The 14,703-nt window shown below is 38.9% G+C and overlaps 1 non-coding gene across 1 annotated transcript; it reads right to left on the bottom strand.

Moving 5' to 3' along the window:
- Positions 1-1,307: 1,307 nt before the first annotated feature.
- On the bottom strand, positions 1,308-1,416 carry LOC114171343. The gene has a single exon (XR_003601441.1). It is a non-coding gene; the product is annotated as a small nucleolar RNA R71 (small nucleolar RNA).
- Positions 1,417-14,703: the final 13,287 nt, after the last annotated feature.

Here is a 14,703-nt window from a genome sequence, read left to right as displayed (position 1 = left end):
TGTGTGTGTAGTTCAAGTGTGGTTGAGTTGGTATATGTTCATTGTGATGTTAATGTTGTGTTAAGTTCAGTGTCTGTTTCCATTCCTGTGTGTTTCTGTGTAGTGTAGTGAATAGTGTCGCGGCGCGCATGAATAGTGTCATTTGTAGTAGTGAATAGTGTTTGAATAGTGTCCGAATCTGGCATTTAACTTCTGGATTTTTGTTTTGGTAGCTACGAAGCTTGTTTTGACTTGAAATTTTTTTCCCCCACTTCTAAGACGTTGAACTTGATAGGAAAAATAGCTAGAGCAGTTGGTATGGTCTGAGTTAAGAGATTCAAAAAAATTTTGGACTGATTTTTAGTTAAACTTCAGAGGACCATAACTTTTGCTCTGGTTATCAGATTTACTATTATTTTATATGGATTTGGGGTAGAATTTGATTTCCTACCTTGTTGTAACCCGCTTCGCCGGTTTGCAAATTCAGAATCTCCAGAAAATGCCATTTTCTACATTTCAGCAATGTTTTTTGTAATTTTTCTTCATTTTTCTTACTTTTGAAAAATTGAAAAAAATACTTGTGCTTTGAGTTTTGAGCTGATTTTTTTTGTGCTTCTGTTTGACCACTCAAAGGAATATCCTACCAATTTTCAAGTCATTTGAAGGTCGTTTGAGTATACTTGTAGTTATACCCTTTGTTATGCCAATATCACTACAAGTAGTGCTTTTTGGTGCATGACTAGGGGAAACCCAAGTGAATTACAACCATTTGACCCTGAGATTGATAGGACATTCCATAGAGGAAGTAGGCATCCTAGGAATCCATCTTTGCATGCTGAATATTCAGTGACATTTCCTGATTCTTCTGATTCTCATCACATTCCTAACACTCCTCATTCTTTGCATTCTGAGCATACTGTATACTCTGAGCATTTTCATACTGATAACATGGCTCAACCTCCTCCACCTCATGAGAGAACCATGAGTGAGCTCACTGCACCAGAGTTCACTTATGATAGTTTATGCATACAATACCCTGAGGAGGAGGTTCCATATGTGCTGAAAACTGGTTTGATACACTTGTTGCCAAAGTTTCATGGTCTTGCAGGTGAGGACCCGTGCAAACACTTGAAGCAGTTTCATGTCGTCTGTTCCACCATGAAGCCTGCAGATGTACAAGAGGACCATGTATACTTGAAGGCCTTCCCTCATTCTTTGGAGGGTAATGCGAAAGACTGGCTGTACTACCTAGCACCTAGGTCCATCACAAGCTGGGATGACCTGAAGAGATTGTTCCTTGCCAAGTTCTTTCCTGCTTCAAGGACAACAGCCATACGGAAGGAGATTTCTGGCATCAAGCAGCAATCTGGGGAGACCCTTTATGAGTACTGGGAGAGGTTCAAGAATCTTTGTTCAAGCTGTCCACACCATCAGATTTCTGAACATCTCCTCCTGCAGTATTTTTATGAAGGCTTGCACCACATGGATCGAAATATGATTGATGCCGCAAGTGGTGGTGCCCTTGGTAACATAACCCCAGCTGCAGCCAGACAACTGATAGAGAACATGGCTTCAAATTCTCAACAATTTGGCACAAGGAGTGATGCCATAGTTGTTAGAGGTGTTCATGATGTAGGAGCAGCCGAGTACACGAAGAAGTTGGAGAGTAAGATTGATGCTCTTACCACACTGGTCAACCAACTTGCTTCCAATCAGAGAGCTCCAGCTGCAAGAGTTTGTGGCCTTTGTACATCTGTTGATCACTTTACAGACTCTTGCCCAACATTACAACAACAGGCTTCTTCTTCTACACCAGTGGATACCCCTCAGGCCTATGCAGCAAATATTTTCAACAACAATAGGCCCCAACAGCAACAACAAAACCACCATGATTTGTCAACCAACAGATATAATCCAGGATGGAGGAATCACCCTAATTTGAGATGGGGAAACCAGGGGAACCAGCAGCCCTAACAATTTCAAAATGTGCAACCACCTCCACAACAAAGAGTTGCACCTGCACCACAAGCTGCTCCTGTTCCACCTGTACCCACACCAGCTCCTGCTGCAGCACCTGCACCTTCTTCTTCTACTTCATTGGAGGAGTTAGTCAGGATGATGACCCTTCAAAATATGCAATTTCAGCAGGAGACTAGGGCCTCAATCCAGAGTTTGACAAATCAAATGGGGCAGATGGCCACTCAGCTAAACCAGGCACAGGCTCAGAATTCTGACAAGCTTCCATCACAGACGGTGGAAAATCCTAGGAATGTGAGTGCCATTACTTTGAGATCTGGGAAGAACATTGAAGTTCCCACCTCCGAGCCTACACCTCCAAAGGAAGCCGACCCTGCCACACTTCAGAGAAAGCGTGATGCTCATGCAGCTAGTCCTTCCACATCTGGTGCGACTTCTACACCTTCCACCTCTACTGCTGCACCTTCCATACCTCTTCCTTTCCCTCCAAGAGCCATTCCAAGCAAAAAGATGGAAGAGGTTGACAGGGAGATCTTGGAAACTTTTAGGAAGGTGGAGGTGAACATACCTCTGTTGGATGCCATTAAACAGATTCCCAGATATGCAAAGTTCTTGAAGGAGCTATGCACGCACAAGAGGAGGCTGAAGGGAAACGAAAAGATCAGCATGGGCAGAAACGTGTCAGCATTGATAGGTAAATCTGTTCCTCAGATTCCTGAGAAGTGCAAGGACCCAGGTACATTTTGTGTACCTTGCATCATAGGTAATAATAAATTTGAAAATGCAATGCTTGATCTTGGTGCTTCAATAAATGTTATGCCTCTATCTATTTTTAAATCTCTTTCTCTTGGACCCCTGCAACCTACGGGTGTGGTGATTCAGTTGGCAAATAGAAGTGTTGCCCACCCCGCAGGTTTGGTTGATGATGTTTTAGTTCGTGTTGGTGAATTGATTTTCCCTGCTGATTTTTACATTCTTGATATGGAAGAGGGATTTTCACATGGTTCTGCACCAATCATTTTAGGCAGACCATTTTTGAAAACTGCACGAACCAAAATTGATGTCCATGCAGGTACTTTGTCCATGGAGTTTGATGATATTGTTGTGCGATTCAACATTCTGGATGCCATGAAACATCCTTCTGAGGATCATTCTGTTTTTCACATGGATATTATTGATGATGCTGTTGATGGATTGATTTCTGATTTCCACTTTTTGCATACATTAAAACATTCATCCATGTCTGAGTTATCCGAATTTGCATGCATTGATGTTCTTCATTCTTATTTTGATTCTGATGATGCTGAATATGATGTGGATAATGTTGAATGTACAGAGTTTGACTCTCTGGATGTTGTACCTATTCACTTTGATGTTATACAATCAGGTTGCACTAACCATGTTGCAGGAAGTACATATGCATCTGATTGTTATGCTCAGGTACAGGCTGTGGAACCCATTTCTCCCTCCCCTCTGGTTCCTGATATTCAGCCAGCATCCAGTACTCTAGAGTTGAAACCACTGCCAGACAACCTCAAGTATGTCTACTTAGAGGAGGAGGACAAACTGCCTGTCATCATTTCCACCTCTCTCACTGCTGAACAAGAGCAGAGGTTGTTGCAAGTTCTTAAGAAGCATAAGAAGGCAATTGGATGGACATTGGCTGACATCCCTAGTATTAGCCCATCAACATGCATGCATAGGATATTGTTGGAAGATGGAGCAAAGCCAGTGAGACAGCCACAGAGGCGACTCAACCCTGTCATCTCGGATGTTGTAAAAAAGGAGGTGACCAAGCTTCTACAAGCTGGGATCATCTACCCCATTTCTGACAGTCAGTGGGTTAGCCCCATCCATGTTGTTCCAAAGAAGACTGGCCTCACTGTAGTCAAGAATGAAAAAGAGGAACTGATTCCAACAAGAGTGCAAAACAGTTGGAGGGTTTGCATTGACTACAGAAGGCTAAATCAAGAAACCAGAAAAGACCACTTCCCCCTGCCTTTTATTGATCAGATGCTTGAGCGCTTGGCAGGTAAGTCCCATTATTGCTTTCTTGATGGGTTTTCTGGTTATTTTCAAATTCACATTGCACCTGAGGACCAAGAGAAAACCATATTCACCTGCCCCTTTGGCACTTTTGCCTATAGGAGGATGCCGTTTGGCCTATGCAATGCCCCTGGCACATTCCAGCGGTGCATGCTAAGCATTTTCAGTGATTTTCTTGAAAATTGCATAGAGGTGTTTATGGACGACTTTACTGTATATGGGTCCTCATTTGATGCATGTTTGGATAGTTTGGACAGAGTTTTAAACAGGTGCATCCAATCTAACCTTGTTCTCAATTTTGAGAAATGTCATTTCATGGTAGAACAAGGCATAGTATTGGGGCACATAATTTCAAAAAGGGGCATTGAAGTTGACCCTGCCAAGATCTCAATTATTTCACAATTGCCTTACCCCTCTTCTGTGCGAGAGGTTCGTTCTTTTCTTGGCCATGCAGGATTTTACAGGCGCTTCATTCAAGACTTCAGTAAGAAGGCCCTCCCACTGTCCAACCTATTGCAAAAGGATGTTGACTTCATCTTTGATGAAGGACGCAAAAAGGCTTTTGATTGCCTCAAGAAGGCCCTGACCACAACTCCAATCATTCAGGCGCCCGATTGGACAGCCCCATTTGAGCTTATGTGTGATGCATCCAACTATGCATTAGGGGCTGTTCTAGCTCAAAGGATTGATAAGCAGCCGAGGGTAATCTACTACGCCTCCAGGACATTAGATGCTGCCCAAGCAAACTATACCACAACAGAAAAGGAGCTCCTTGCGGTAGTTTTTGCACTTGAAAAGTTTCGATCTTATCTGCTTGGTTCTCCTGTTGTTGTGTTTACTGACCATGCAGCTCTTAAGTACCTGTTGAAGAAGGCAGAATCAAAACCTCGGCTGATAAGATGGATGCTCTGGCTCTAAGAATTTGATTTGGAGATCCGTGATAGGAGCGGAGCAGAAAACCTGGTTGCAGACCACCTAAGCAGGATTGAGAGGTCTACTGATGATGCTACACCGATCCGGGATGACTTTCCCGATGAAAGTTTGTTGACACTCTCTACTTCTTCCTCACCTTGGTTTGCTAACATTGTTAATTATCTTGCTGCTTCTGTTTTTCCTCCCCTAGCATCCAGAGCTCAATGTGATAAACTCAAGAGCGATGCTAGGTATTACATTTGGGATGACCCCTATCTGTGGAAAATGTGCAGTGATCAGGTTACCAGGAGATGCATTCCGGACCATGAGATTGACTCGGTCCTCAAATTTTGTCATTCATCTGCACCTGGTGGTCACCTTGGCACACAAAGGACAGCTCGTAAGGTGCTAGATTGCGGATTTTATTGGCCCACCATCTTCAAAGATGCGTGGAGGATTTGTAGCACATGTGAGGAATGCCAATGAGCAGGAGGAGCCATTTCTTGGAGACAACAGATGCCTCAACAACCCATGCTATTTTGTGAGGTGTTTGATGTCTGGGGTATAGATTTCATGGGCCCTTTCCCTGTCTCTTTTGGTTTCACTTACATCTTACTTGTTGTTGATTATGTTTCAAAATGGGTGGAAGCCAAAGCCACTAGAACTAATGATGCTCGAGTTGTTGTGGACTTTGTTAGGTCTCACATATTTTGCAGGTTTGGAGTTCCTCGAGCTATTGTTAGTGACCAGGGCACCCATTTTTGCAACAGATCCTTGGGGGTTTTGCTTCAAAAGTACGGGGTTGTGCATAAACTTTCTACACCATATCACCCCCAAACTAATGGGCAAGCTGAGATCTCAAACAGAGAAATCAAGAGGATCTTGGAGAAGATTGTGCAGCCCAACAGGAAGGATTGGAGCAATAGACTTGAGGACGCTCTATGGGCTCACAGGACTGCTTACAAGGCACCTATAGGGATGTCTCCTTATCGGGTTGTCTTTGGTAAGCCATGCCACCTTCCAGTGGAGATAGAGCATCGAGCCTACTGGGCTGTCAAGTCATGCAACTTCTCTCTTGATCAAGCTGGGGAGGAAAGGAAGTTGCAGTTGAACGAGTTGGATGAGATCCGTTTGGAGGCATATCAGAACTCTATGTTCTACAAGGAGAAGACCAAGAGATTCCATGATAGCTCCATTGCTAGAAAGGAATTTGTTGTTGGTCAGCAAGTTTTATTGTATAACTCCAGACTTGGACTCATGGGGGGTAAGTTGAGATCAAAGTGGATTGGTCCTTTTGTTGTCACTAATGTTTATCCTTATGGTGCAGTTGAAATCAAAAGCCAGTCCACAGATAAGAGCTTCAAAGTGAATGGGCATCGTCTTAAGCCATTCCTCAGCAATCCTGCCTTGGCGGATACTGTTGTGGAGGAAACTTCCCTGCTTGACCCCACTGCTGTTTCACCATGATTCAGGGAGTTTTCTTTCCCCTTCTTCTTTACTTTTATTGCACTTGTCCAGGTCTGTCTGTTGTTGTTTCCTTTTGTTTGATTCCTTTTTGTTAATTTGTGTTAGTTAGTGTTATGTTTTTGCTTTCTGTTTGGAACACTCACTTCACTTTTGGAGGATGAGTTGTTGGTTATTCTGTGAACTGATATCCTTGCTTTGTCTTTGCATGTCAAGTTGCTTTTGGAATTGTTTTATCCTGTGTGAGAATTTGAGCCACTCTCTGTTCTTTGTTGTGTGATACCGCCTCTTGAATGCTTGCACAGTGGTCTTGGCTTGACTCTTTCTGATACTTTCCTGATACACATGCATGTTTGGATATGATTTAGGCAATTTTGTTTTGTGAGCCTATAGCCAGATGAGCCTACCTTGAACTATTTCTGTTGATACCCCTTTTTGAGCCTGCATACCCTTTCATTGTTCTACAGCTCATTACAAGCCCTTAGCCTGAAAAACCATGATTATTCCTACCTTAGGAAATTTTGGAGCTTTGGAATTGTTTTGGGAATGGGTGCTCAATTAAGTGTGGTCGCGCACAACAAGTGTGGTTGTGCGCGCACTTGTTGTTGGTTGGTTCTTGGAATTGCTCATTTGTACACCAAAGTGGGATTTCCAAATTGTTGTTTCTCTGCATGTTCTTTGTATAGAAAAAGAAAAAAAAAATAGAGAAAACAAAACGAAAAGAAAAGAGAATAAAGAAAAGGAATAAAAAGTAGTTTGGATTTGAGCATTGTGTGAGAACCGAAGTTAGAAGTGTTGGTGTTTGGGATTATTTTCATGATTGATTGAGACTTATTCCCCATTGCTCCTCTATTTCCTTGGTTGCTTAGCTACTTATCCATATGTTCCACACCTTGTCCTCAGCCCCATTACAACCTTGAAAAGTCCTTCTGATCTTGATCTGCATGTGTTTCTAGTTTGGTTGTTCGTTCTAGAGGCTTGCCAAGTCTGTTTGATGTTTGTTTTTCAAGGGTGCTTTGAGAGTAAACAATAGCCTAGAGATTTGAGTGATACAGTGCATATTTCGTGAGGTTATGTTGCTTTCAATTCTCTCCTTAAGCTGAACTGAGTACTTGACATGTTTTAAATTGCTTGGATGATGTTCATGGATACCTTGCAGCTTTGAATCCTTCTGTGTTAGATGTGTTTCCCTTTGTCTGTGTCGAGTACGTTTGTCATGTGTCTGTTTGTCTTGTGTCTTTTTTGTCTCTCTTGTTATGTTTGTGATGTCCTTGCTTTGCTTTACTCTTTAATTTTGCCCAGGGGTGCAAAAGGGTAAGTGTGGTCGATTTTGATGAGTCATTATTTTCTTCCATTTCACTAGCCTTTGTGTATCCATTAGACAGTTGATTAGTGCTTAATTGTTCATCATTAGAGTGTTTTTCATCTGTTGGGCTTTATTGGGCCACTGTTCCGAATTTGGACTAATTTCACATTATTTGGCCTAATTTTTGTTTTTAATTATTTTTAGGTATTTGGTTGAAGCAATTTTGGAGCTTGGACATTAATAATTAGTTGAAGAAACTTTCCACATCATTGCCACATCATTTCCATGTCATTTCCACGTCAGCAAAGTCAATGAGTCAACATTTGAGGCCTAGAGTGGCATTTTTGTAATTCTGCGGCCCATAATGGCAGTTTTGTAATTCTGAGTGGCATGGGTGATATGACCACGAATTAGGTCTGCATGAGAAAGGAGGAGCCGCCCCATCATCTTCAACCTCTCTTCAAAACCTCCATTTTCGTTCTCCAAGCTTCCATGGACGTCCCCCTTGCGGTTTTTCACGTTTTTGGCTCATTTTTACCGTTTTCATGCATATTTGACAGCACCCATTGAGGGTTTTACGTTTTGAATTCGTTTTCTTGCTTGGGCAGTTCGTTTTGTGGGTTTATTGACTTGGAACAATACCCATTCATGGGGTTTTCGCATTTATATATGATATCACCGTTTTGCATTCCATTTAAGCTTTGAAATCTCAATTTTTGGTCTTAAATTGCGTTTTCAGATTTGATAGTTAGGGTTCTTGGTTCTGATTTTTGTGATTTTAGTTTTGAAGTGTTTAATTACTCATTTCCATGTCTAGCTAAATTCGTGTATTGACTCCTTGATGAAAAACGCAATGAAGCTTTGAGGTTGTGCTTGTTTTGTGAAATCTGCCATGTTTTTGTTCTGAATTCGTGGAATGCATGTGGTGAATCTGTCAATGCTTAATTTACAGAGTAATTGCATGTGTTTTGTTTAAGATACGTTCATGCTTAATGTATGTAGCTTGGCTGTCACGAATTTAAGGATGTGTGCATTGCTTAAGTGCATAATGAAGCTAGATTGTAATTTTCGCTTAGTGAATTATTATCTAGTGGATTGAGACAAGGCAGGGTTGGTGTTAATTTGGTGGCCTATGATAAGTGAAATTGCGTTTGAATCAGGGATGTCAATACGGTTTTAGTAACTGTAGCATTTAAATTAATCTATTGATTAGCATTCCGGATCTGTTTGCCAACCCCCCCCCCTGTGTTTTATTGTTGTGTCCATCTGGAAAATTCGCTTTGAATGAAAATATTGGTCGTTGGGAGACGACTTGGTTCACTTTCATGTATTGCATTTAATATGTTTTAATTTGGTGGGGTACGGCCTCTATCAGAAGGGCAAAGACGTGAAGAAGATAAGGGCAGCTCTTCTTGGGACGGCTAGCGGGGCGGGGTCGGCTAGTGGAGAGAAGTTGCCTGAGGCCGGGCTGATTGAGTTGCCGGAGATATCCGTTAGGAAGGATATCTCGATCGACCTTCCGGATACCGTTGTTAACTCTATTGATAACATGGAGGTGGATCATATTGTGAGAACAATGGTAGAGTTTGGAAGTAAGGCCTTAGTCCTTAGTCGACGTGTAGGGTCTCTTTATAGAAGGGAAGTAAAGAAGGTGGGGGAGTTGCAGGGTTAGATGGATAAGCTTGAGGAGGAGAAGGCGGCTTTAGAAAAGGAGAAAGAAGGCTGGGAAGCGGAAAGGAAAAGGCTGGTAACATGGAAGGTGCGTTGCTTGGACTTTGAGGAAAAGCTAAACAAGCGTATAGGGGAGTTGGAAGAAGACTATGAGGATTTGAAGGATAAGTATGATGGGGCTGTTGGGGAACTTGACAATTTGAAGAACAGCGTCATCCAAGAGCATATTAATGGTTTCGAGAAGGGGTTGTGGCAGGCGGCCTTCTTCCATTTGGATGTGGATGTCTTGGATTCAAGATTTGACGTAGATAAGGACGTAGTTGGTGGGAAGTTGGTGAGGGAGGATGAGGGGGATGCTGAGGAGGTGGAGGAGAAGGCGGCAGAGGAGGAGAAGGATGCGGGAGCTGTCGTGGGGGGTGATGAGACCAAGGGGATGTAGGAACTTCATTTTTTTATAATTTGAAACTTGAATTCTGTTTGTAATAATCCGTACACTATTTTACTTTGCCCTTAATATGATGAATGCCTTGTGTATGTTATGTTTGTTATTGGATGTCGATAACTTCCGTGGTAATGGTGCGTTAGCGGATGGGATAATTATGAGTGGATGTTTTGGTGTATGTGATGTTTGGCAATTTGGACTTGTTATTGAGGGTACTCGACCCAGGACGCTTAATTTTGGTAAGGGTGGGCAACGAATTAACCAAGATTAAAGGGTGTTCGACCCAGGCCGCTTACTTGGGGTAAGGGTAGGGAACTTAAACGAAAGAACCAAGATTAAAGGGTGTTCGACCCAGGCCGCTTACTTGGGGTAAGGGTGGGGAACTTAAACGAATGAACCAAGATTAAAGGGTGTTCGACCCAGGCTGCTTACTTGGGGTAAGGGTGGGGAACTTAAACGAATTAAGCAAAAGATACGGGTATTCGACCCAGGCCGCTTACTTGGGGTAAGGGTGGGGAACTTAAACGAATTAAGCAAAAGTAAAGGCATAGAGTCATAAAGTAGGGAACCCTTCTTTTTATTTATTGAATAGGGGTGCCTCGTTAAAACCTCCTTGGCCAAAACCCTCCTTAGGGAAAAAAGACCAAGTGAGGAAAAAGAGTACACCCGTGGTTACAAGTATTGGTTCAATTATGATACATATTTAGCTGAAGTAGAACTTGAGGTGGGATACATTCCATGTGTTGGGAATCTCTTCCCCAGATAACTGTTCCAAGCGATAAGCCCCTCCTCCTGCGTCTTCTTGTATGCGGTACGGGCCGTCCCAATTGGCGGAGAACTTGCCATCCTTCTTTCTAGCACTGCTGGCCATTCTCCATACTAGGTCCCCGACGACAAAAGATCGTGGGTGTAGGTTTGCATTATATTTCCTGGCAGCTTGTTGTTTGGCGGCTAGATTGCGTATTTGGGCTTTTTCTCTGAGTTCGGGAAGGAGGTCGAGATGTAAGGCCATGTTTTGGTGGTTGTGAGTTGGGTCGTATAGTTCTCGGCGCAGGGATGGTTCACCAATTTCTACTGGTATCATGGCGTCTGCCTGGGCCTTAACCTTACCAGATATGCTCGAGTAGTCGATCTAGACCGACTACTTGCCTAGATGGCTTTTGTTGGTGATATGAGGTGCAGGTTGTCCTCTTAGACATTTAGGTTAGGTTAAAACCGGTACAAGTTAGGCTAACTTGGCCTAGCCTGGGTACTTGGCGGTCTCGATATGTACACTGTTTACTTGGTCGAGTTTGGCTAGGTGCGGTACAGTTAAAAACAGTAAAAAGAATTAAGAAAGTGTTAGGAGGAGATGGAATTTGTCAAATATAAGAACACAACGCCTTTCTTAGTATTCGCCAACTTGTTTCTGTTCAAATTTTTTACAATTTTAATATATAAAATATCAATGATTTAAATTGTAAAACGTAAAAATTAGTAAACAATTAAAAAGGTCTCACAAAAAGAAGAAAATTTTCAAATTTCATAACACCAATAATCCCTTTTGAATATTGACCATAGGGTTTGTTTTGAAATATTGAGAAAATTATATGTAGAAAATATGAATTTTTGAAATTGTAAATAGTAAAAAGTAGTAAAAGAATTGAAAAATCGTTACCTAGAGATTGACTTTTTTTTGTACCACACCTAGCCAATTTGACCAAGTAATAATAATAAACGTCCACCATATCTACACGCAAAGTTATTCAGGTAACCGGCTTAGGCTGACCTAATCCTAACCGGCCTAAATCGGTAACCCAAGACACTAAAACCAGCCTAATACCACATATTAGGAATAGCGGCATGAGCCGCCAAAGAGGTAATTGGCCTAGCCGACCACCCTGGTATACTTAATGAAATTAAAGCCCGCAACAGTCGAGACTAAGGGCCTAGGCCAAAGCCTAGGCCCACCTATAGCCCAACCCAAGGCCCAGCCCATTGAGTGGGCAAACAAAATTAATAATCTAGAAATGCACATGGACCCGACGAATTAAAGGTGCGCATTCATTACTTCATCAATCACCTAATTTGACTTTTTGAGAGCTTTTGGCTGACTTAAGCTTCGGAGTCCCTTCTCTAGGTAACCTCTCCCGGGTCTAAGCCGATATATGTCAAATAGGAAGAGGCCAACCGAGGAGATAGCGGACTATATGGGTAAGCTGACACTTGTGCCTAACTAATCTTATTGTTCTCTGCAGGAAAATTTTTAATTTCAAAAACTAATCCCATCTGAGTATCCGCCAACTTGTTTGTTATGAAATCATGAGCAATTTTGATACATAAAATGTCAATTATTTGAATGGTAAATAGTTAAAAGAATTAAAAAAGTGTTAGGAGGAGATGAATTTTGTCAAATATAAGAACACAACTCCTGTCCTAGTATTGGCCAACTTGTTTTTGTTGAAATTTTTTACAATTATTATATATAAAATATCAATTATTTAAATTGTAAACTGTAAAAGTTAGTAAAAAAATTCAAAAAGTGTCACAAAAAGAAGAAATTTTCAAATTTCATAACACCAATAATCCCCCTTTGAGTATTGACCAGAGGGTTTATTGTGAAATTTTGAGCAATTTTTATGTAGGAAATATGAATTATTTAACTTGTAAATAGTAAAAACTAGTAAAAAAATTTAAAAATTGTTACCTACCGATTGAATTTTTTTAATTTCATAAATTAATCCCATCTAAGTATCTGCCAACCTGTTTGTTATGAAATTTTGAGCAATTTTTATACATAAAATGTCAATTATTTGAATTGTAAATAGTTAAAAACTGTAAAAAGAATTAAACAAGTGTTAGGAGGAGATGGAATTTGTTAAATATAAGAACATAACTCCTGTCCTAGTATTCGCCAACTTGTTTTTGTTCAAATTTTTTACAATTTTTATATATAAAATATCAATTATTTAAATTGTAAAACGTAAAAATTAGTAAAAAATTAAAAAAGAGTCACAAAAGAAGAAAATTTTCAAATTTCATAATACCAATGATCCCTTTTGAGTATTGACCATAGAGTTTGTTGTGAAATATTGAGAAAATTTTATGTAGAAAATATGAATTTTTCAAATTGTAAATAGTAAAAATTAGCAAAAGAATTGAAAAATCGTTACCTAGAGATTGAATTTTTTTAATTTCAGAAACTATTCGCATTTGAGTATCCGCCAACCTGTTTGTTATGAAATCTTGAGCAATTTTTATACATAAAATGTCAATGATTTGAATTGTAAATAGTTAAAAACAGTTAAAAGAATTAAAAAAGTGTTAGGAGGAGATGAATTTTGTCAAATATAAGAACACAACTCCTGTCCTAGTATTGGCCAACTTGTTTTTGTTGAAATTTTTTACAATTATTATATATAAAATATCAATTATTTAAATTGTAAACTGTAAAAGTTAGTAAAAAAATTCAAAAAGTGTCACAAAAAGAAGAAATTTTCAAATTTCATAACACCAATAACCCCCCTTTGAGTATTGACCAGAGGGTTTATTGTGAAATTTTGAGCAATTTTTATGTAGAAAATATGAATTATTTATCTTGTAAATAGTAAAAACTAGTAAAAAAATTTTAAAATTGTTACCTACCGATTGAATTTTTTTAATTTCAGAAATTAATCCCATCTGAGTATCTGTTTGTTCTCAAATTTTGAGCAATTTTTATACATAAAATGTCAATTATTTGAATTGTAAATAGTTAAAAACTGTAAAAAGAATTAAGCAAGTGTTAGGAGGAGATGGAATTTGTTAAATATAAGAACATAACTCCTGTCCTAGTATTCGCCAACTTGTTTTTGTTCAAATTTTTTACAATTTTTATATATAAAATATCAATTATTTAAATTGTAAAACGTAAAAATTAGTAAAAAATTAAAAAAGAGTCACAAAAGAAGAAAATTTTCAAATTTCATAATACCAATGATCCCTTTTGAGTATTGACCATAGAGTTTGTTGTGAAATATTGAGAAAATTTTATGTAGAAAATATGAATTTTTCAAATTGTAAATAGTAAAAATTAGCAAAAGAATTGAAAAATCGTTACCTAGAGATTGAATTTTTTTAATTTCAGAAACTATTCGCATTTGAGTATCCGCCAACCTGTTTGTTATGAAATCTTGAGCAATTTTTATACATAAAATGTCAATGATTTGAATTGTAAATAGTTAAAAACAGTTAAAAGAATTAAAAAAGTGTTAGGAGGAGATGAATTTTGTCAAATATAAGAACACAACTCCTGTCCTAGTATTGGCCAACTTGTTTTTGTTGAAATTTTTTACAATTATTATATATAAAATATCAATTATTTAAATTGTAAACTGTAAAAGTTAGTAAAAAAATTCAAAAAGTGTCACAAAAAGAAGAAATTTTCAAATTTCATAACACCAATAACCCCCCTTTGAGTATTGACCAGAGGGTTTATTGTGAAATTTTGAGCAATTTTTATGTAGAAAATATGAATTATTTATCTTGTAAATAGTAAAAACTAGTAAAAAAATTTTAAAATTGTTACCTACCGATTGAATTTTTTTAATTTCAGAAATTAATCCCATCTGAGTATCTGTTTGTTCTCAAATTTTGAGCAATTTTTATACATAGAATGTGAATTATTTGAATTGTGAATAATTAAAAATAGTAAAAAGAATTAAAAAAGTGTTAGGAGGAAATGGAATTTGTCATATATAAAAACACAACTCCTATCCTAGTATTGGCCAACGTGTTTCGTCTGAATTTTTTTTTTGTAATTTTTATATTTCAAATATCAATTATTTAAATTCTAAATAGCAAAAGTTAGAAAAAAAAATTCAAAAAGTGTCCGAAAAAGAAGAAATTTTTCAAATTTTATAACACCTATAATCCCCTTTGAGTATTG

Source organism: Vigna unguiculata, unplaced genomic scaffold, assembly GCF_004118075.2.
Source record: "Vigna unguiculata cultivar IT97K-499-35 unplaced genomic scaffold, ASM411807v1 contig_207, whole genome shotgun sequence".
Taxonomy (NCBI): Eukaryota; Viridiplantae; Streptophyta; class Magnoliopsida; order Fabales; family Fabaceae; genus Vigna; species Vigna unguiculata.
The sequence above is the reverse complement of the archived record's forward strand: the minus strand, read 5'-3'. Positions and strand labels throughout refer to the sequence as shown.